The sequence below is a fragment of the Perognathus longimembris genome, chromosome 3, assembly GCF_023159225.1.
Source record: "Perognathus longimembris pacificus isolate PPM17 chromosome 3, ASM2315922v1, whole genome shotgun sequence".
NCBI lineage: Eukaryota > Metazoa > Chordata > Mammalia > Rodentia > Heteromyidae > Perognathus > Perognathus longimembris.
Window position 1 is genome coordinate 114,431,620 of NC_063163.1, and position 2,719 is coordinate 114,434,338.

Genomic DNA, 2,719 nt, shown 5'->3' on the forward strand with positions numbered 1-2,719 from the left:
TGCTTTACGTGCTCTTTGACCCAGATATGATCTCATGGAGCGAGGGGGCCCCCGGCCCCGGCCCTGGGCCCCGGCCTGAGAACCTCCTCCTGCCGGCAGCCCTGCAGCGGGGCGGGCGGGCGGACCGAGCGCAGCCCGAAGCCCGGAGGACGCAGCCCGGGCCGGGCCGGGGGTGGGGCGGGGTGGGGGGGTGGGGGGGGACGGCGGCCTCCCCCTCCCCGCGTGGAGCGCCACTTCGTCCAGGACATCCCCGCCCCACGGCCAGGTCAGGGCCTGGTGACCCTCGAGGCCCCCGCGTGCCGGGTGGGGCCTGGCACGGAGGGAGACCAGGCCTTCCCCACGCAAGGTCCAGGTCCGGGGGCCGGCCTTCCTCCTGCCCCTCGTCCTCCTCCTCCTCCCCCTCGTCCTCCTCCTCCTCCCCCTCGTCCTCCACCTCGATGACTCAGGAACTGAAGCCCCCCCCCCAACCCCGGGCCTCCTGGGCGCTGCCTCCGCTCCTCCGGCCTTCACCCTCCCTTTGGCCCCGAGCGCCTGGGCTCTTCTCTTGCAGAGTCCCCAGTGGCCTCTCCCACCCCCACGGTGGAATCCACCCCCCCACACCCCCAGCGAAGTCTCCATTCCACCACCACCACCCCCCCCCCCCCCCCCCCCGCTCAAATCCTCCCTGTTCACATTTCAACTCAAACCCTCCCTCAGGGAAGACGTTCCAGGTCTGAATGAGGCTTTCCCTGCAGGCCACCATCGGGCCATCGTTCAGAGTGTTTTCTGGAGGGAGTGGGCACAGGGATTTGAACTCGGGTCCTCACACTTGCTGGGGCAGGCACGTTGGCACTTGAGCTACCTTGCCCAGCCCCTTTCCTGTGGTGTGCGCTGGGCCGGCTTGAACCCAGATCTGAACAGAGCTCTTCCCCGCGTGGCTCCGATGCCCGGCGAAGGGCGCTGTGCCGGGCGTGGATTGAGACACACTCTGGCCAACTTTAAAAAACTCTCATCATCGTCGTCATCATTAATTACGTTGCCCCAGCCGGCCTCCAGCCTCCATCCCCTGGTCTGTACGGCCCTCGTGGATGGAAGCACGGGCTGGAGTCAGTCCCCTCATCCGGCCACCTGGTTTGTCAACTGTCACCAACCCCGAGCTTGAAGTCAAACACGGTGGAACGCGTCTCTTCGCATTCCCCAAACCTAACAGACCCCGCCGGGCACACAAGGGGCTGGCACCCCCTCGCTGGGCAAAGGGGGGTAGAAGAAGGAGGGAGGGGAGAAGGGAAGAAGAGAGACAGGAGAACCCCGCAAGCGGGAGTCTACCATGTGCTTGCCCGGCGCCTCCATGTGCCACGCGTGGCCTTGCGGGCCCGCAGGTCAGTGGCGTGGCCCCAGGCTCTGCCCCACCCCGGTGCCTTTGCTTTTACAGTTGCCTGGCCTAGGGTGCCACGTTTGCCAGGTGCTCCAGGGCTGGGGAATATGGGTGGGGCACCCGTGGGGTGGGGGGAGGGAGGCGTGGCGCAGATTCCCGCTCCTTAGGCCCTGCCTCTGCCCGTCCCCGTGTTTAGCTGTGGACCAGCAGGAAAGCAGGCTCCTCTGGGCAACCTTGTCTGCTCCCCGGGGCGGTGTGTTGTGGGGGGGGGGGGAGGCCCCTCAGTGAAAGTGAACTCGCTCATTTAAACCTGACTCCGCAGCCCTGCAGCCTCCCGCGGCGCTAATTACCCTGCAGTTCCACAACTGATTGCTGTATGCTAGGCTTAAGCCCTCCTTTATTTACTGACTACATTAATGGCAAAGCAGAGTTGCTTTGAAGGGCTCCCAACTGCAGGCTGATGGGTGTACCTTGTCCTTCTCCCCCACTCCAGCCCGAGTCGCCCCAGGGGGTGGAGTACAGACACACAGCGCCCCTCAAACTTGCACACCCTCACGGAGTACTCCTGGGCTGGACCGTCATGAGCGCTGAGGCACCATTGCTTTGGGCGGTTCGTATTCCTGCCAGGGTGGCTCTGATTGTCGGGCCGAGCGCACCTACCAGAAGGTTCTATCTACAGGACACTCCCCCTGTGTCACAATGTGACAAGGTGCTGGCTGCTGGCCCCGATTTTTACAGAGAGGTAAACTGAGGCTGTGATTGGCCAGGCCGTAGGTGGCGCACAGCAGCTCTGACCACGAGACTCTCCAGACTCCACCCTGTCCAGGCAGACATTCCTGTAGTCCTGGCCGGTTCCCACGGGCTGCCACCCCATCACCGGTGTTGAAGCAAAGCCCCAGAGTCCCCGGGTGTCCCCTGCCTTGTCCGCGCACCTGCTCCACGCGGAGACTTGCAAGCGTCTCAGTAGTCGACACAGAGCCGGGCTCGCACCTAAAGCTGGATGGGCACCCGTGAAGTCAAGCCGCCGGCCTCCACCTTGACTCAAGACAGCTTTGGCGGCTGCGGGGCCAGGCGCCTCAGAAAGAGAGGGCAGCGGGTCTCAGGTCCTCCTTCCCCCCCTCTGGAGATACGTGGGTGGCCCATCCGCCCTCAGGACAGACCCGGGGGAGATACAGCCATGCGCAGGGCGGACGCCATCGCACCGCCGGAGCCCAGTTGCAGGTGGCGGTGACTTGGGTGCCCGGAAGGGGAGCTGGTGGCCTAGACCTTGTGCCAGGGCAGGAGCCCCGGGAGCCCAGCCGCCCCTGGAGGATCCCTGGGACTCTGACGCCACCTAGTGGGCACTGGGTGCAGGTGTTCCGGCGG